Source organism: Schistocerca serialis, chromosome 12 (genome assembly GCF_023864345.2).
Source record: "Schistocerca serialis cubense isolate TAMUIC-IGC-003099 chromosome 12, iqSchSeri2.2, whole genome shotgun sequence".
Lineage (NCBI taxonomy): Eukaryota > Metazoa > Arthropoda > Insecta > Orthoptera > Acrididae > Schistocerca > Schistocerca serialis.
In genome coordinates this window covers 24,359,470-24,380,632 of record NC_064649.1, presented here as the reverse complement: position 1 = coordinate 24,380,632, position 21,163 = coordinate 24,359,470, and the positions used below count along the sequence as shown (strand labels likewise).

The following is a 21,163-nucleotide window of genomic DNA, read 5'->3' as shown; positions in this document are numbered from 1 at the left end:
AAAGTGTTCTTTACAAATATTCGATATGCGAACCACGAGTGACCCGGCAGACGTCAATACAGTAATCGAATTCTTGCCCTACCTGGCCCAGCATGGCATTGTAGACTGACAGTCGCTTCCAGTATCCTCTCCTGGAGCTCTGCTACATCACGTGGTAGAGGCGGTATACACACCAAACCTTTAATGTGTCCCCACAGAAAAAAGCCACACGGAGTGAGATCTGGTATTGGGGAGGCCATTTCATGAAACAGCTGTCCCCTTCTGTAGCACGACCGATCCATCGATGCAGTAGCTCTGTATTCTGGTGCCCACGACTAGCTCAGTCTATTGCAAATTATTAAACTACGCTGTGGTGGTATTCATGAAAAAAATCTGTCAGGGTTTATCTTCAAAATGACATGTATGATGTCTGTACAATGTTTGGTTCTTGTGCAATAAATAATTGGAAGTGTTCCCGAACTTCATGTACACTCTGTATTTTTGCAACTGAAAAAGTGGAGAGGAGTATTCTTGAAGTATCTATTTGTCTTATCAACAACATACACACACAAACTGAATAATATTTAACCCAACTTATATAGCCACGGTAGGACGAGTAATAAATGAGATATCTTTATAGCGGATTGGTCAAGGAAAACTGCACCAGTAAAATAACCTTCTAAAGAAAGTTTTTACCGCAGATCAACAGGCAACAAACATGTCATGAAATACATAAAATGAATGTTGGTTAAAAATATTGGTTAAATGATACAGGAAACTATTAATAAAAGTTCGTTCACTGTAAGACAAAACTATACTTTACCCCACCTCTGCACAATAAAAATTACTGATTCCAGTAAATCAGAACACTGTAAACCTCTGTTTGTTAAATTGCAATGTGTAACAGTAGTAAACCTATTTATTTATAATGTTCTGTTGTACATTAGAAACGATGTTTCAAAATTTGTATTGAGAAGTGATATTCATAGCTATAATACTAGAAACAGAACGTGTAGATATGCCACGTCATAGGCTATGCAAATCACAGAACTGCTACCTAGGACTAAGGACATTTAACAGACTAAGCAAAGATTTTAAAGAATTACCTGTTAATGTTCTTAAAGCCAAATTGTATAAGCTACTAGTAATTGATCCTTTTTACACTGTTGTTCAATTGTTTAAGAGGAAAGTGCTGCTTGGTAACATTTGGTTTCTGCTTTTGTCCCTTTCATGCAAACTAAAGTACACTGGGAAATGGATGCTCTTGACTTTGTCTATTGCTTTAACAAGCTGAATGACAATAAAATTTTATTATTATTACTCCATTTTTCTGAGCTAAATATAACACATTTATTTATTTACTGTGTCTTACATCCCTACTAAATGTAAATGCATTGTGTTTTGATTTGTCAGTTATTTCTGTCAACAGCTTGCAATGGTCTGAAATTAATATTTAATACATTAACTTTTTGAATAGACTGATGACATGATCTACCAGTACATGCAGTTACTTGAGAAAATGTCTTGCCTCACGACTTGGAGATCAGTACTGTCCTAGTATTAAGCTCTTCTTCCTTTCTCTGTATAGCTGCTGCTTCTAGACAATTTGCGTATGTTTCTGTCTGTCCGCAAAGTGGTATCCTTTACCTTTCTGTTTAAATATATAGCAACTCTGCCTCCCTTATGTCCCTGTCCACTGAAACATGCAAATCTCTTGTATCCAAAAATGTGACTGGAATATTTACATTGTTTTGTGTATTATAAAAGCTATGTCTTGGTTTGTCTCAATTTTTGACATCAATGCCACCTGGTGCAAGTTAAAAACAATACAATCCTCAAGTCTGCTGTCTTCAGTCTGACATGAAGTTCCCAGATAATATCTTCTGTTCCAAATGTTGTCTACCAGCAATTGCGTATGAGACTGTGTGTTTTTCTTGTATTGCTAACTCGTATGAACCTGCCTAAGCATATTGTAGGTACTTGTACCCAGTATGTATTTTCATTCCTGGTGTTACTTTTGCCTCATTATTATGTATTAGCTTTCATAATTTGTCTTCAGTGTAAATTTGCCGCAATTATCTGATGACAACTCAAAACCCATAAAGTTCTTAGCAATTAAGGCATTTCCATGGAATTACTACATGGAAAGTCTAAATGGTCAAATACCTTACAAGTGGAAGACTTCATCTGTCAAATGGAAGAACATTGTATATCTTGATTACATTTTCTTCCAGTCCACTTTCACACTATCTCTGGTGTCTCAGAATCAATTATTACTTATTGCTCTCAATATCCTTGCAGCATAGTGTCCATTTTGAAGTAAAATTCTTACATTTGAAGCATATCATGTTGAGAAATACGTGTAGCTAAAAAAATGAACACAGGAAGAAAGTGACCAGCATAGCAAATGCAAATTCCACTTTCACTCTGAAAAACGCTCTAAAACTGCAAAAACAGGAATGAGGTGTTCTCATCAGTGAAGTGTGAACAAAAAACAGGTGAAACATCTTTACTGTAAGTGCAGTTACTGCAGCTCAGACACATTTATTGTCAGTTAAACATCATCTTCTGTACCAATAAAAATTGGTAAAATGACTCAAATAGTTTACAGTTTTCCTCTTTGCTATCTACAGGTTGGTAAATTCTGCCAACCAAGCATTGCACAGTATCAATCTACATAAAAACTCCTATTCTGAAAGATGAATCTCTAAAGGTACTGAAGACATGTGCTTTAAATCTAAAAATATAATTGCTAGATTTAAAGCACATGAGACTGCAAACTCTAAAAATAATTCTATAGCAGCTTGGAATGATACTGAAAAGGAAATGATTAATTGTAGTAAAGAAAATAGTGTTCCACTTGTGTTTACAGTTCTCAGTATTCTGTAAATCATACTAACCACACAACCCTGCTCAGGAATTGCACCTTGGATGATGTAGAAACCTTGTTTCCTTAGACTTAACACTGTGTGAAATTCTTTACTACCACTCATTTCCTTGGTCAATAATTACTGTAGGATTGCACGTACAAAATTTTTCAGGAAGTTGCTACATTCAGAGCCTTTAAATATTTTATTCTGTTGAACTCTTAGTAATGAACCAAATTGAAATGTGATTCAGAAGTGAAAAATATTTTTAATTGTTATGCAAACAATTTTATTTTGCAGTGTATTGTTACAACAGACTTCAGTGCATCATGTGATAAGGGGGCTTCAAATTCATGCCACACACACTGCTCTGCAGACTTCAATTTTCTCCACTAGTTACACAGCAATTCATTTTAATGTAATCAAGTAGTATTTCAAATAAAGGTTTTAATTGCACGTGCAAATAAAAGGATAAAGGTATCAATTGAAAGACAACACTGCAAAAAAGTTTTTATTTTCTTTATTAATATCGCTTGGGTTTTCACATGACCAACACGGGTACCAAGCACAATGTGTTACTCTTTGTTTTACATGGCGAGTTTCCCCAGTAGGCCTACAAACCATGGAATGTACAGAAGCGCATACACATCTAAAACTTAGTACCAGCAGTAAATATGGTCAGAATCTACGTGAACATCTAATATTTCACTTTCAGGCTGCCTCAGTGCCGAAACAATATTTGCTTTTTCAGCAAGAGTTGGGTTTTTCAAACTGCTCTTTGGCTGTTTGTTACATTTACCAGGTCTTCGTTGCACTTTTACCTTCTTGTTGCTGGGGCATCGTGGAGCTTCCCTGCAGTCTGATTGAAAAAGTGACAGTGAATGAGCTGCATCCTTCTGTAGTGACTTCAGGATTTCTGTGGACAATTTACCTGAACTGACACGGTTAATCAAAATTTGGTATGTGGACACCAGTTCTTGGGCCAGAGATGCGTTCTCATGATCCTTAGTATTTCTTTGCAGTGAACACAAAATGGCAGAAGCCTATTCTGCCACCGTTGATTCACTTGGTGTAAATGTGGCACTTGAATGTAGGCTAATGCATACGTCATTGACACTGCATGAATGTGCATGCATATGTTCAAATGAATTAATGTTCACACAAGAACAACTGAAAGCATGTATACATTTGGAGCACTTCAACTTGCACTCCAATTTACATTCAATGTTATTTAAAATCACAGTATGTGTTACACCACAATGTGTTTGGGATTTCATATGAAACTTTGTGCCATCAGTATTGACTGTAATGTCATTCTCCTTAACACTACATGAAGCTTTATGATGAGCCTCAATAACGTTGATTCTATATGAATGGCCACCCTTATACAGTTTAACCATTCGAGCACACAGTTTGTCACACACTAATTTCATCAACACAACGAGTAGTCTGTCAAGTCTATTGTTTTGTTTTTCCCTTTAGATAACAATATTTTAAAACTCTATGCATTGCTTCAAGGTGCATATTTGTATTTATACCCAGATTGCGATGGTGGCAGTATGCCCACTGCTGAGGCCGGAATAAGTAATTTGATAAGAAATATACACCAAAGTCTCTTGTACCTTCATCTGCTTGAAGCTGCCCGACAAATGATTCCAGCAGCTCATTAAAATTGTCTATGTCCGCTTCTTCAAGCAATGTACAAAGAGCTTTGTACACAAGTGCTTTCATTTCTTCATTGCCATGGACTTTCTTCTAATTATTCCGCCAGCTGTGGTCTATGTGCCAAGCACACAGTAGATTATTTTCTGCAGGTCCCATGACTCGTGACCATGCACTACAGAAAGTATTAGTGTTGTCGGATATGAATACAGACGTTTTTATGCTGCCAGCTCTCTCTTCCACAGCACTAAAGATATGAGTTATTGTGGAAATAGTCTCCTGATTTGAAAACAGAATGCTACAGGCATACCTGAACCAAAATTGTATACCACTAACAATGTGGTCACCAACAGCTTGTAAACATTTGTAAAATGTGTGTAGTCTACACATGCAATATTTTCTCCAAATCTCTGTAATAACTGCTTCTGGTAGTCTGTCATTAACACTATCACCGAGTCAGTGCTATTAAAATCTTCCCTGGCCTCGTCTTATTTCTTATAGAGGAGAACACAGTCTTTCATTTTCTCCAACCACATACTAACACTGATATCATCAATGTTAGATTGCTGATCATCACCAATGGCGAAGTCTCTCTTAATGTTATGAAGGTCATGTCAAGTCAGGAGATGCAGCCAAATGACACTACAGATTCCACTTTCTTCTTCGTGAAGCTCTTTGGCAGCAACACAATGGTTCCCCATCTTGCAAGTGCCCTGGGACTTACACAGCCTTTTGCCACCTGACTTCAAAGAAAATGTGCCACTTCTGTGGCATACAAAGTTGGTTTTTGCAGTGCCATCATTTAAATGCTTAGTGCCATAAAGAGAGACAAAACTACTTTTTGTTTTTCTTTCCTCCTCAGACTTCCGCTTCATAAAGTCTAAAAAAAAGCATCGGTGAAAGACAATTACATTCAGATTCAACAAGTGCAAAGTACAACTGCACTGTCAGATACCCTCAGGAGTTACTGGTGTGATTTTAATCATTTAAATTTGCAACAATTTAACATATACTTAATGTAGCAGACAGTAAGTTTACAGTTTATGCGAAATGGTCTTTTCAGGCTTTCAAATAAGCACATGTTCTATTGACCAACAAAAACAATATCTAATGGCCACAGGTCAGGCAAGTATGTAATAATAATGGACGATATTAATTTAAGTAGGCAATGTACACTTAACTTACTGTCCTTCGTTTGAAATTCACTAATTTCTTTTACCATGTGCTCCTGCTCCAAATGTAGTCGCAACTTAGCCAAAAAATTGCATTTAAAGCTGCAGCCACTTTTTGAGCACTTTATCGTACCTTCTTCACCTGGCTGAATTTTATGCACATTCCTCAAATAAGCATTCAAATGCTTCCTTGCTGAATATTCTCTATCACATACATAACACGCAACAGAACCAGCCATTCCAACGAAATAACTCGCTCTCACAAGGTGCAAGGATGTTCGCTCAAATCAACTGTGAATACGAGAATGTGTGTAGCAAAGATGTTGCATTCGCTCAGATCTCACCTATGCTTCTGATTGGCTACTTATAAGGTCAATCAGTATCGCGACCAGCGGGTCGCGAGACGCAAGTGTGCTAATGTGGCTGACCCTCGAACTGCCGCCTGCGGCGGAGCGGCCCTCGCTACCCCACCCAATTAATCAATCAATCAAATTTTATTGTCGTTCGGCTCATAAAGCAACAGACAACGTCAACATAACTTACATTTTTAACATTAATTACTAAACACAATTTATTTTGGATTACATAATGCCATCCGCTAGATACAGTGTTGAAAGACAGTATTTTCAGTTTCAAAAAATTCAGCTAATGTGTAGAAAGGATTATTTACTAGTATTCTGTACAACTTAGCTTTGAAGATATTGACAGGTAACTCTTTTAAATCTATACTTAACTTATTGTACAACTTAAGTCCAAGAACTAAATATGAATTCTGTGACTTGGATAGTCTTTGATATGGTACATCTAAACATGATTTGTTCCTGGTGTTATGGATATGTACATCCCTTCTTAATGATATATTTGAGATATTGTTCCTAGCATACAATAGAACATTATAGATGTACAAGTTTATTACCGTCAGGCATTGCAATTTAACAAACAAGGGTTTACAGTGTTCTAACTTATCTGAATCGGTTATTATTCGTACCAATTTTTTTTGTAAAAGTAGAATGCCCTTTACGTGACTGCTATTGCCCCAAAATAAGATTCCATATGATATGATACTTTGAAAGAAAGCAAAATATGCTGATCATATATAACCACAACATGGTTTCATGCGTAGTTGACAGAAGCTTCAACATAAGCTTATGAACATTTGCACTACATTCCATTTATCATAACTGAGCTTGTCCATGACGTTCAAGAGGTGCTGGTTGTAGACATGCAAAGCAGCTGCGCCCAGCATGTAGAAGCTGTCTGGGATCATGTTTCTTAATTTGGGCTGTACTTTACTTATACATTATATGTATACAGGGGGTTACAAAAAGGTACGGCGAAACTTTCAGGAAACATTCCTCACACACAAAGAAAGAAAATATGTTATGTGGACATTTGTCCGGATACGCTTACTTCCCATGTTAGAGCTCATTTTATTACTTCTCTTCAAATCACATTAATCATGGAATGGAAACACACAGCAACAGAATGTACCAGCGTGACTTCAAACACTTTGTTACAGGAAATGTTCAAAATGTCCTCCGTTAGCGAGGATACATGCATCCACCCTCTGTCGCATGGAATCCCTGATGTGCTGATGCAGCCCTGGAGAATGGTGTATTGTATCACAGCTGTCCACAATACGAGCACAAAGAGTCTCTACATTTGGTACCGGGGTTGCGTAGACAAGAGCTTTCAAATGCCCCCATCAATGAAAGTCAAGAGGGTTGAGGTCAGGAGAGCGTGGAGGCCATGGAATTGGTCCGCCTCTACCAATCCATCGGTCACCGAATCTGTTGTTGAGAAGCGTACAAACACTTCGACTGAAATGTGCAGGAGCTCCATCGTGCATGAACCACATGTTGTGTCGTACTTGTAAAGACACATGTTTTAGCAGCACAGGTAGAGTATCCCGTATGAAATCATGAGAACGTGCTCCATTGAGCGTAGGTGGAAGAACATACTGACGAAACTAAAATAAGCTCTAACATGGAAATTAAGCGTTTCTGGACACATGTCCACATAACATCTTTTCTTTATTTGTGTGTGAGGAATGTTTCCCGAAAGTTTGGCCGTACCTTTTTGTAACACCCTGTATACACATGGAAATGAATTTTTTTCGTATTTCAGTATGAACATAGTTCATTTATTGTCTTCATTTATAATAGAAAATTGCTAAAATGAGTACCTGGGTAATACTGGGTTTGTCAGCTGGTAGTTAATAAACAGTCTGCTTTATTTCAAAAGAAAACATTGAAAAATATTGTCTTGTTTAAAAAAAAAATTGCTTAAACATGAGACAACATGACAATACATTTCTCAGGTTATGTTTAAAATGATAGACAGTTGTTGGTCCAACATTTTCCCTTTTTGTGATGGTTATATATCTCACACAGAGCAAATCTCGAATTTCTGTGCACTTTGTTTTAATTGTTGGAACCTGATTCCTTTCTGAAATTATACGTAGTTGCAATGAGCTTCGCAGCTTGGGGCCAGGGGCTTGGATCCTCTGTAGGGGCTTCTCCACAGAGCAGCAGCAAACCAAGTGTCGAGGGGGCTTCGTCCGTATCTTCAGTAATCGTGCTGCAAATAGGTCTCCCGAAGCTCAGTTCACTAATTCAAAATCCCCAGACTAATTTGTGTTTCACTTCTGAGATCAGAGTGCGTAGTCGATATTTAAGACCATACTGTTATGTTTCGTCTGTGAATGTGCATCTGTAGGAGACGACTTGGATGCAAAAGGCAACTTCCGAGGATGTCTCCCACAGTTGGAAATAGGAAATATTGAAATGTTCTTTATATACTGACCACAGTGCCTCAGTCCGGAAGTTTTAACTGAAGTAAACACTGGCTCTGAAAGCCTATGTTGTGTAGAACAACACTAATGTCTGCTAAAGAGTGTTTGGAGGGTAGAGAAGTTAGTGCTCTTGATGTGAGCACCTTCACATTATTTTCTATCCTTCAATTAACACGTGCTCTCATTCTCAAGAAACATGGAATCTTAGTAATGGAAAAACTTTTCATTATTGTTTCTATGTTTAGAGGAACCTGTACTGACCTATACCACTGCTAAGTGCTTTTTCTTCAGCCAGTCCTTTTTGAGAATATGTAATTTCACATAATATACTTAGCAGCTATTTTCTGCTTTGCTTTATTTCCATATGTTTATAGACAGGATGAAAACAGTAGTGAGTTGGGAAACATTGAGTTTGGTGAAGAAAAAATCTTTAATCAATGTGAAAACAAGTCAACAAAATGAGTAGAATAAATTGATTGCCGAAATCATCATTTCTTGCTTGGTGTACATCTAGTTCTTCTCCGTGTATATCTGTTCCAGGAGATATATATTCTTGCCATTGGAATGAGTGTACAGGTTTCTCTCTGTATCATTAATAATGTGTTAGCGTGTCTTCCACAGTGATTTGACTAAAAGGCATTTGTTTGCCCCTGCAAGTGGATGTCACTTGACAGTGTGGTAAGGCAGGCCAACTTGGCCAAGGTATTTATGTTCTTTACTGTTGCCAGTTCTCTTTTCTTGCTTGTTTTAGTGTCATAAAATAATGAGTAAACATTAAAATCAAACTTTACGCACACATGGTGTATGTAATGTATTTTTATGTATAACATTTAGGAAATGTGCAAACTCAAATGATGAAAAATGGGTGATATATAAGTAACTAATTCACTATTCACCAAATTAAACTATTTACATTTTCAGGTGGAATGTCTGGAGCAGACCTACGCCATGTACAAGGCGAGAACCCTCAGAAACAGGAGATATGGCATAATTGTGAACTGGACAAGATCTGCATCGACCCAAATACAGGGTGATTAATTCAGTTGGCTATATTCTGAGATAAGTTACTCCAATAACCACATTGTCAAAAGGTTCATAAATCTTTAACAGTGATGCGACACAAAACACATTTACTTTGGGATTGTCCCACTCGTATTCCAGTGTTCCATGGGAATTTTGTAGCCCCCAAATCCGAAGGTTGTGCCTGTTGATTTTCCTATTGAGGTGAAATTTAGCTTCATTACGAATTATTACACGGGGTAGAAACAATTCGTCTGTTTCCATGTTTCAGATCACCACCATCAGCCAGTTCTATCACTTAATAATGTGGCCTCTTTGAGTCAGCATGTAAAAAAGCATTCCAGTAAAATCTTCCATTTCTTCCGATACTGAGCATCTACCATCTTTTGTTTGAGCAGCATGACCAGACCACTGCCATTTCAGTGTGTTCTCTTTCCATTATGTCGGTGAACTTCATTGTTCGTCTTATTTCAACTGCTCTCTTCCTGTCTTTTTTTGTGTAACCTGACGTTGATCTTTCCATTCCTCTTTGGGCCACTGTAAGCGTCCTAACAATGAATTCATTTAATGTCCATTTTACGGAGCCATAAGTTATTACTGGAAATACGCACTGGTCAAAACTAATTTCTCAGCTCAACTGACATCTTAGATTTCAAAATTGAAGAGTGGCTCCCATAAGCTTGCTAGCCCAATTTATTCATCGTAATATTACTGGTTTTAAATCTTCTTTCATGTTTATCAGTTGACCCAGATAGAGATATTCTGTGACTCTTTGGAGTTGTGTACTTCCAACTGATATACTTCCCTCAGGTGCCCATTCATTGATCATTATCTTGGTTTTATCAAAGTTCATTTTTAGTCCAATGTCAGAACACACTAATGCAAGTTCGTTAACTAATACTTGAAGTTCTTCTATGCCATTTGCAAATAGGACAATATCACCCGCAAACTTAAAGTTGTTCAGTATTTTTCTGAGAACTTGAATTCTCTTTTCCACCCAATTAAATTTAGGCATGGCTTTTTCTAAGACTGCTGAAAATAGTTTGGGAGTTACAGAATCACCTTGATTTACACCCTTTTCAATGAGAAATTCATCAGTATCTTCGGCAGTGCTCTCAAAGGTTGTGGAGGTTTTGTAAATGTTCAAAGGTTGTGGAGGTTTTGTAAAAGTTCAAAGGTTGTGGAGGTTTTGATATAGCCCTGTTCTACTGCTTGTTCCTCTATAATCGCAAACCTAGCTGGGTGACTCATCGAATCAAAGACCTTTCCAAAGTCTATAAATGCAAGGCAAAGGGGTAGATGGTACTCATTTGTTCTAATTATTTTCCATAGTGTAAAGATATGGTCAACTGTGCTAAATCCTGATCGGAAACCAGCATTCTTAGTGGGTTGAGCTTGGTCGAGTGTAGTGCTCAATCTGGTAGTAAAGATCCTAGTGAAAACTTGTACACTATGGAGAGTAAGCTGATATGGCGATAGTTCTTTATATCCTTGGTACTACCTTTCTCGTGTATTGGAATTATTCCAGCCGCTTGGTAATGTTCCACGGTGCAGATAACCTGAACATATTTTAGCTAAATGTTTTATGGCTCCCTCATCCATCAGCTTTAGAACATCAACTCGCAGGTCATCACTACCCGGAGCAGTCTTTTTTCATATTGTCTGTTGCATATTTGACTTCTAGTAGTAGTATTTCTGGAATTTGGGAAACAAAAGCATTCAATTCGTCTAGGATCAAGATATCATAATTGATTTTGCTATATTGGTTAGTATAGAAATTTCCAATATATTAAAGTATTTTTTCCTTGGCTGTAATTTGGCCTTGATCTGTGTCCAATGCCTTCCAATCATAAGCATTTGCTTGACTTTCTTTAAACTAGATTTATTCTCAAGACTGGCTTTTAGTGTGTCTTCTTCATACTCACTGATGTCATCTTTCATGTTCTTTCTCAGAGCTTTACACAGCTCTGCATATTCTATCTTATCTTTGTCTTTATCAACATTCATTCAATCATTCATTCTTCTCTTGTCCATCAAACCTGTTGGTCAGTTTCTTGGGTTCGTTTTGAGATTTGCACATGCCACCCACTTCTTCAGCTGTCGTAATTAGTACCTTTTATACTTCTGCTTAACATTCTGTTAATTTCCTCTGAATGATTTCTTGAAAATTCCTTTTTTCGTTCTTTTTAGATTTTTAGCATTTAAGATTACTTTTCATTTACTTAGTGTTAATCTTTCATATTTTGTATTAAGTACAAATCTTGCTATTACTAATCAGTGATCACAGCTTGTCTTGAACATTGAAGTTATGCCGAAATGCACGCTGTGCCGCAGTTTTACAGATGCTTTTAATTGGATAAAGAAGGCAAAAAAAAATTGTATATAGCCTCCACACTTAAAATTCGTGCAGTCTATGCTACAAACTCTGCAGTGGTAGAAGTAGAACTTGAAACTGCACAGCACCATCTTTGAAATGTACTTACAAAATTCAAGTACAGTATATAGTTTAGGAAATATAGCGATTTTAAATGGTGTCCATCTTTTTGAATTGCCCTGTATTGTAGGGCTTACAGAAACTAAACAGATGCTATGGGCAGATCACGTTCCTTGAATGAACGAAACTGAACAGCATTTGAAATCTGTAGATTTGACTCCCTACAGAAGTCGCCTAATAGACAGACCAGAGAAAAGAAGAGAAATGACTGTTTCATGTATATATCTCGCTCTTGGTTTGGTAGTATTCAGCACGCTAATGTCATCTTTAAAAAAAAATTACACTGTATTATCTGGTAACTGCAGTGAAATGTTTTGTGTAGCATATTCAAGACAAATACTTTTTTGTAATTCTTCAGCTTTTCCCGGCATACTTCAGGTCACAGTAGTTCACTGGATGGGTCGGTTCATCAGCAACGTGTTAATTTGCCACGGTACAGTGCACAATGGACACCAGTGTTCGGCAATTCACTATATTGACATGTCTTTTCTTAAATGTTACAACCATCCATACAGCTGAACTGAACTGCAGTAGTGTCTCTTGATGTATTGTTCGTAACTTATTTAAATTGTCAACACTAATAGTAGGAGCTGTACTACATTTACTTTGTTTTGAAGTAGCCATCCACTGTGTATTTCTCATTTCTTTATCATCCCTTTCAAGTCACATAATGACTTCAGGAATACACTCTTTAAATACTTTGTTTAAATGCTTGTACTTTTGAGTTGCAACACTTTGAAACTGTGAGTTGTCAAAGCATGGCCTACAATTTTCAGGACTTCTCTCCTAAATCGTGGTGCAGTTGAAGGTATATGGAGTGGGAACTGCATCTGAAAAACATGAAGATTATAAATGTTACTTCCTCTGAGTAATAGCAATGTTATTTACAGTATATAGGTGCAGATGTTTCTGCCAATGAAAGCTTTGTATAACATTGAGAATTAAGAACCTCTCTCAGGCTTGAATGCAATCTAAGAAACATAATAGCAAATACTGCAGCACTTCAAGATGCAAATTTGTATACATAACCAGTCAAGTGTTTCTAAGCAAAAATAACACAAAAGATGACACACAGATAAGAAAAACATTTTATAATGTTCAAAAATTACCATACACCATTATTATTTGTAGTAAGTAGATAATTCTGGGCCATGTGATATATTGCCTTACAAATCTTAAATTACTGGGCACACAGTTTGGCTCTCCATAACAGTAAGGCCCACATACTCCAATGCTTTGTTCAGATTGCCATGTTTTATAGACAAACATACTTCAAAATTTCTGTGATAACTGAACATTTTTTTATTAATATGTAACGTCAATCAAATGTTTGTCAGTATATAATTTTATTGTTAATTTATCCACATTGGATGTTTCTTAACTCCACAGCTGTGAAGGATTGTTAGTGAAGACTCCAACCAGCCACAACTACTTTTGAAAAGCACTGAGTGCCATTGCTGGTTTGTACCTATCATGCCGATCTTTGGATGGCTTTTTTTCACAGTAATCACACACACGCGCGCGCACACACACACAATATGTCACTCATCAGTTGCAGCCACAGACATGTACTTCACCTGTGCTGTTTTGGTTTACAGTGAAAAAAGGATTCGTAGTACAAGACATGCAAACCTAAATAACAGAAAAAAATGCTTTACCCATAAGGGTAAGATACCAATAACTGTAGCATGTCATAGGAGAAATTAAAATGTTTAATTATTAGGGTGCTGTCAAGAATCAATCACAAGTGTTTTGATTTCGGCCTCTGTCCATTTTCTTCAATGGTATTCTGAGGATGTTAAGTAGTGCAGTTGTTTTCTATTGGAATATGGGTACCCTTGTTGACAGTGAAAAGAGACTGTCGCTGGGGTATATTACTTCAAACAGATTCTGACAGAAGTTGCCTTTATTAAAGGTTATCTGTTTGTGGGGAAATTATCTATTCTTAGTTATAGGTATGTTTAGGGATATTTTACTTTCGTTAATGATAAGGAAGAACTTTGCAATCAGTTTACACTGCTTTTCTGTCATAGGTTCTCAGAAACCTTCATCTGTATTACAGCCCTCTATGGGTGTGGATATTAAACATGCTGGTACATGGCCAGTAGAAACCGACAAGACTGCTGACAATTATGGCAGTGTCTAACGATATTTAGGCCCTGATCGGTAATAATGTGCAACGGATTCTTTTGGAGGGATCAATGGAGGAGTTTTCCATCATAGAATGCAGCATACTTATTGGCAGTCTGTGCCATTAATATTTATAATTGTTAAAGGGGTATAGGGTTTGTTCAAGCATAGCATACTGAAGATATTCTGAATAAATTTGCTTTATTTCTTTCATAGATGTTTCTCCTAATTTAATATAATGTTAGGTGGAGATGAAGCCTCTTATTTTACACAACTGCATGCAATACGCACGCTGTTTCTGGGAAAGGTGGAATTCTTAACAGACGGAATTGCATGTCTTCAGCCACTAGTAATGTTCCCACTACTTTAATACTAAAACACATAGGACAGGATAGACAAGAGCTCAAACTTGCAACTAGTGAACAGATTCAATACTAGCATGCAATGGGGTGAGGACAGAGATCGGCTAAGCATTAGACGACAAAGCTTTCTTTTCTATACTCCTATTCTGTACTGTATAGCAACTTCAGTTAGAATTTAGCCAGTATCAAAGGATACTACATGTGCATATGGTGGCTATGACCACGTGGGTTCAAAGTGGCTTTCCACATGCTTACAAGATTTTAATCACACGGTTGAAACTGTGTAAATGCCTGTACCGTGAGGCAGTAGCAGTTTATTTAAATAATCTATTGCTTCTACCTGAGTTTTTCTGTAGGTGAATGTAGCTGCCTTGTTACTAGTTCGTCACACGTGGCCCCTATTTGTAATACACAGAAAACACACGTTAAAAATCAATAAACCCTTCCAAAATTCCTAACACACACACAAATAAATTGAAAGTCACACGGTTTGTTACCTAACTATCGTATAGATGGACAGTTTCACTATCCAAGCCTAATGTTGCCTACCACGTGGCATGAACACAAAGACATACATATATATCACTCTCAATACACAAAAATCATACCACAGAAAATAATCAAAATAACCATGAGCAGAATCATTGGTTTCCCTATTCAACGTTGGGCTGAAAAAAAGTGGGTTAGTCACAAATATCTAGTATTCCAATACCTTTTTCTATTACCAATCGAGACGGACATGCTGAAGGCACGTCCACTCGCTTACCCTTTCTTCGCAGAACAGCCCCTTACCATGCCGGAGCTCCTGAGAGCCTCTGGTTTTCAGTGGAGGGGGTAGCCTGACCAACCTCTCCCCGCTAAACCCTATGTTCTCACATTCTCTTTGACGAAGTTTTGCCTGTGGTCGATCTCTGCCACTCAAGCCCAAGGAAACACTACAGTCTACCAAGAGTTGTCTGCTTCCAAACTAATGGCTGCCATTGCTTCAGGAAAGATGGGAATAGGTTGTAAAGGATATTTCATGTGCGTGAATGATTAAATAAATATTCTACAACATAATAAATCAACGTTCCATCCTACGTCATAGGAGTTTCGTGGTGCCCGCAGTGGGGCCACGTTATGAGAGAGAGAGAAAAAAAAACATAAAGTGGCCGCACCCATGAATATCTATCGATGTTGTCCTTCTAGGAAAGTACGATTGCAAAACATTGTATTTAATTATGGAACGGTACATACAGTACTGTTTCAACAGTTCTGACCTGCGGGTCCCATTTGTGTGAAAAGCCCAAGGAACATCGGCTGGAATTGTTCATTAGCTAGCTCCAAATGATCATTTAGAATGTATGTACATGAAGGGATGGTGTGAATGGAGATACACCTTCTTGCGTATGTTACATTTTATATTTGTAAATTACCTTTAATGCTTGAAATGGTGTGTTGTTTTGATCCGTGTTAGTGGCAATTCGAATTTTATTTGAATTGTGTACTCTATAAGCATCAATGAATTTATAGTATCTTTTACTACAGGTATGTTAAACTTTCTGCCTGCCTAGCAAAATAAAAAAGAAGAAAAAGAAATTTACAGCAGTTGTCTCAATCAGTATTGTATATCCCTGATTTTTTCAAGACTCAGCTTGACGGTTCTGGTTTTGTGTACTGTGTTAAGTTGCATACTCCTGTGTGTACACATATTAAAGTTGACATTGTTGTCTTGGCAGTAATGTGCAGAAAATATTAGATTTTCCTCCGTATGTCATTTATAAAATATCAGATGTGTCTTAATTGAAAGACAAAATTTTTTTTAAGAAATTAAGTTATCCAATTGTACAATAACATCTTATACAGTTTTATATGATGATGTGTGAATTTTGTGTACAGTATTTTTGAAACATCTCAAAGAAGTTTACAATTAAGATAAAATAAGTTACACAATTTGTATTGCATAAGTAATCACTGGATGAGTGAATGTTTGTAATATAGTCACTCACTTTCAGCTGTATTCAGTACCTTCACAATACTTAGCTATTCTGATAAATTTTTTGTGTTGTCAACCCTTCTGAAAAAGAAGTCATCACCTCACCAGTGTTGAGATGAGGAAAATGGAATCAACCACAGGTCCTGGGCAAAGGATTTCACAGCAGAATGAAAGTTGTTTCTAATTAAATGGTCAGTTTTTCACCATTGTCTGCTCCATGCTACATGAATAAAATAAACCTTGACTTTGTACAACCAATTATCTTTTTTAAATAGAATTTTAAGTGCCTTTTTAATGTTAGGGAAATTTATTGTAGAATTTTATTCTTTTGTAGAAAGTGCTCTCTCTCTCTCTCTCTCTCTCTCTCTCGCTCTCTCTCTCTCTCTCTCTCTCTCTCGCTCTCTCTCGCTCTCTCTCGCTCTCTCTCTCTCTCTCTCTCTCTCTCTCTCTCGCTCTCTCTCTCTCTCTCTCTCTCGCTCTCGCTCTCTCTCTCTCTCTCTCTCTCTCTGTCTGTCTGTCTGTCTCTGTGTGTGTGTGTGTGTGTGTGTGTGTGTGTGTGTGTGTGTGTCTGGTTGATACATTCGATGGTTATGAATACTGTTTGAGATAACTGCTGTATATTCTGAGTAAGTCAGTGAAATTGAGAGTTGATGTAATGCCGAAACTATGTGGTTTTGAGGTAATTATTTGGGAGAGGGAGCTGCTAGAGATTGGTATGTTATTTACACTGCTGAGCAATAAATGAACTTGTGATCATCAAAATTAGGCTGATGACCTACAGCTGTTTCATTAAAGAAATTGTACATTGCTCAAATGTCAAGTGAAATGATTCACTGAAGTTTCTTACATGTACTTAACAGGTATTGAAAATTAATTATTTACCTTTAACTTAATATAACCTGTGGTGATTTATGCTCTGTACGTAATAGATATCATTATCTACTCTGCTTGTAACTGGTAATTCTTTAATCAGGTCTTGTGGTTGCGTATGTAGTTTATTCTTGTTATATGCAGTACATTTTGTATGTCAATGTGTCATTTGCCAGGAAATTAAGTTTGAGGGAACAGAATTCCCAGTATACAGCTATAACTTGTGATAATATTTAAAATAGTTTTTGCACAAATATCTGAAAAATATCCAAAATTCAATATTAAGTGAATAACAGTCCACTTCCTTTTCTTACTGTATAGTGACTTCTACAATTGGATATTTCTCTTAAAGGCACTTTTAAAAAATAAACATGCCTTAATCATTCTTGGTGTTGTAAATATTATCTTTGTTAGGTTCAGTTTTGTTTTGTTACTTTATGTGCACGTGCATAACATGGAATGAATCAAATCATAAAAATACAATTTTGGTGTAAAATATCATCTCTGTACACAAGTTAATAGTACTATTAGTACGAATGATGTACAATTTTAATCAGTGTTACAGTGCAATGCTGTTATTTGCCAGTGTAAATATGTAATTGTTTGTCAGAGTATATGTGTAATTTTTCATGATAATGTAACTTCAGTTGTGTTCATTTTACTCTAGACGGCAGTTTGGCATTTTTGGAAACGCCATCACCTCTTATGTTGATTTGATCATACACTTTATTGCAACCTCATCCATAAATATTGCTCTCCTTATTAAGCTGTGTTGAGGTCGGGGGTTCAGTTCCTACTTCTGTAGTTGAAGCTGTGGAAGCTTGTATTTGTTTTCAGTTTGATGCAATCTGTTAATTATCAGTTCATTTACTCTTTCTTGTATGGGGTCATAAATATGATCACTGTAGAAAAGGTGTGTGTGTGTGTGTGTGTGTGTGTGTGTGTGTGTGTGTGTGTGTGGGCGCGCGCGCGCTTTAGTGATGCAAGTAGTAATTACAATTATCATTTACTGCAAGTATTACTAGATTACCTCATACCATAAATCATAAATTTTATGAAACCATCTTATTTGTAAAAGCAGTTAAAACCTCATATGTTTAGCTTGTATAAAGTTCATTATAGTACTTCAGTGGATTCTTACTATTTTTCAGTTAGAAGAAATTAACATTGAGCACTTCATGGTTATTAGTTCTTATGGTTGTGCTATATATGCATAGTGAAATATGCATAAGTTGCAAATATTGTGTGTGTTCATGAAATTTCTTTGTTGTTGTTGTTGTTGTTGTTGTCATTGATTATGATGATGATGATGATGATGATGATGATGATGATGATGAGGCTGTGATGTTAATATCATTGCAATTCCCCCTTCTTACCAGAAGATGTATTTATGAGAACTGAAGCGAGAGGAATGGACAGTGAAGCTGAGTACCATTGCATTTATTTGTCTTACCAACAAATTTGAGCAACGATCTGCCCCCACCAAGATTCCACCTCATGTGCCTGCAGCATGCAATCCACCTTAGCACAGATGCTAATGAAAGTCCTGCTTACGATGAGAGTCTGTGGGTATATGTAGCAGTAATACTGAACTGTGTTAAAGAATTTCAGCAGCAATTGTTATTATCACAACTGAAGTGAGCCGATGGAATTTATGCCACCAAGCCGTGTACTTTGGGGAGACAATGCGACACTCAGGGCCTGGAATATTCCATAGAGGAGCGGTGTTGCCACACTTTCGTGAGGAGGTCATGACCAAAAGATGTGGTGGGGCTGATGTCATTACAAGACCTTCTCCTGCAGTGCTGGACTAGACTCACGGCTGACCAGATGGGAACCAGGTGGATGAATGTGGTAGCCTGCAGCATCACTTCACAACTTCCAGAGCCATCAAGGACCTGCACTGATGATATCCTGTGATCATCAGCAAAGTCATTTTTTTCATTTCTACTGTGTTGCTGGACGTAACAGTGGAACTAATGCAGTGACGGAGCTAGTGCGACGATTGGACTGGTTCAGTAACGAAAACAGTCTTTGATGGATGAGCGTTGCTGAGGTGCAAGAATTTCTTCTGTTAGGTGTGCAGCCACCAGGATGACACTCTGTTCCTAGCTGTATGGGACATTGCTGATATCCTAGGCTCCTGGATCGACAAGTACTACCTCGGTGTCTGTTACACCCAACCTCCGTGCCTCGCCCTGCAACGTAGTTGGTATACGATGCAGAAAGATTATTTTCAGCTTTTGTACTAAGAGAGGACTGGTGGTAGGTAGATCTATCCTGACCCCATCCACAAAGTACAGTTCTTTAATTTTGAATTTGACATCAAATTTTTAGGGAAAAACAACATTCTACAAAGAGTTACAACTTGAGGAATTCTCAACCAGTGGATATGAATCTAAATGTGCATTGGAGCATTTCTCACGGGGCACAAGACATGGATAGCCACATCTGTTTGTGGCGCTGTAAACTGTGACTCGAAAGGTTACCAGTGTTTTCTTCAGTAGTGCTTCTAAAGCAGTGGTGGTGTAGGCTATGCATTAATGGATGTGAGAACATCCATCAGGGCTTTCAGAATGTGTAACTGCACAGCAAGGTAGTGTCATCAACCATTCTTTCACCCAGTTACAGAACATGTAAATAAATTACATGCATTGATCGGTATCAATGACAACAACAATAACAATAGTCTAGTCATTAGACAGTAAATTGATAATTATTTCTTTATTCCATCTGACAAGTTGGTTGTTTAATGTAGCAGTGCCTTCCTTATCTGAGGAAAGTGTGAATAAACATACGAATGATCTTCAATTAATTTTTGATATATGCACATGTTGGTGCAACAGTATTTCTATTTTTCAGCTATTAAGTAAACTTAAATAAGTCACTGAATTGTCCATTTAATAGACTTGTGTATTTATTTAGATGTTAAGTACATCACTGTACTATTTCTTTGATATCTTGTTGGAATACTAGTCACTCTAACAGCTTTTATCTCAAATTTGCATATGGTATTGCCTAACATTTGCTTGTAAATAAGTTGTCAAAGCTCTACTTCTAAAGAATTCGGTTTGCTATGTTTTTTAAATGTTAGTATACCCTGGGCATTGATAATGTTGTACTTTCAGTACACTGGCTAAAATTATTTCAAGTTATCCATTATTGTTATGTTCTGTTTGTCTTTATAATATGTTTGTATTTATTTACACTTGTGTGCCGATGTTAGTTACTATTTTGTTACTGCTCTCTCATAAAAACAAATCATTGATTAGTATACTTATTAATCTATTTTTACGTATTTATTATTTATTGCTGTCAGAAACGGGCATCCTTGTGGATGCTTCCAGTGTTTTCCAGTGGTGGTGTAAGTAGCAATACCATCATTTAGAATTAAATAAAATACTGTTTGACATGCACAACTGTTTTAATCCATCTCCCTCTGAAGATCTGTTTCTTTCAACTTGTTTCATCTGAGGCAGTGTTTATTAATTTGTTGTAGCATCAGGGAGCAACCTCAAAGTATAAAACACTTGAAGTATTTTCTCCATAAAACTAAGGTGGTGATGACTGGGGTATGTACCATCATCAGATTCAATACACTGAAGTAGTTGTATTTGTATGATTAGACTCAACATTAAAATAAATTTCCAGTAAGCAAAATTTCTTGTATGACAACAATCCGAAACAGAAATTTCTATATATTCCCATGTCAAGACACTTAGATAACTCAGCCATTCAGCAGGTCTTCCATAGTCATTGGCAGGAGCTAACTGTCATAAGTAATACTGTGGCAGTATTTTATGCATAACTGCTAAAGAGAAAGAACATTGCTGTGGCG

General features: G+C 37.0%; 2 long non-coding RNA genes across 2 annotated transcripts in view; both read left to right on the top strand.

Annotated features, from left to right (window-relative positions):
• LOC126428044 (uncharacterized) overlaps positions 1-10,168 on the top strand; it is an 83,518-nt gene extending 73,350 nt beyond the window's left edge. Inside the window, exon 3 of the long non-coding RNA XR_007576761.1 lies at positions 9,396-10,168. This is a non-coding gene — a long non-coding RNA (uncharacterized LOC126428044). The remainder of the gene's footprint in view (positions 1-9,395) is intronic.
• LOC126428042 (uncharacterized) overlaps positions 1-20,744 on the top strand; it is a 120,186-nt gene extending 99,442 nt beyond the window's left edge. The window contains exon 2 of the long non-coding RNA XR_007576757.1: positions 17,316-20,744. This is a non-coding gene — a long non-coding RNA (uncharacterized LOC126428042). The remainder of the gene's footprint in view (positions 1-17,315) is intronic.
• The last annotated feature ends 419 nt before the right edge of the window (positions 20,745-21,163 follow it).